The sequence below is a fragment of the Papaver somniferum genome, chromosome 7 (genome assembly GCF_003573695.1).
Source record: "Papaver somniferum cultivar HN1 chromosome 7, ASM357369v1, whole genome shotgun sequence".
NCBI classification, from domain to species: domain Eukaryota; kingdom Viridiplantae; phylum Streptophyta; class Magnoliopsida; order Ranunculales; family Papaveraceae; genus Papaver; species Papaver somniferum.
In genome coordinates this window covers 157,490,728-157,491,178 of record NC_039364.1, presented here as the reverse complement: position 1 = coordinate 157,491,178, position 451 = coordinate 157,490,728, and positions in this window count along the sequence as shown.

Genomic DNA, 451 nt, shown 5'->3' with positions numbered 1-451 from the left:
TGCTCAACATAAGACACTTTATGGAACGACACAGTATATACACAAAAATTGTGGATCAGAGATCGACCTAATACCGTGGAATAAGCAAGGACTCATTCTATTTTCCATCACCATTTGCACAATGACATACAATAGACATAATCCTTGTAAAACAAAAGTTCATCCTATCTTCCATCAAATAATGACATAATAGGCTTCAAACTTTTGTATTTGTCAAAAGTCCATTCATTCTTTTATAAATACATGCATATCGACTTACGAAAGACTTTACTTTTGACAAGATATGGGACAATAATAGTTCACGGACGCAAACACACATATCCCATAAGAGTTGCAATATATGAAACCATAAAGATTAATAATGTAAAAATCATCTTCCAAACAAGTTTAGAATTTAAACCAATAAATATAAAAACATGAAGATGAAAACGTTGGACATAGCTATGTGTAA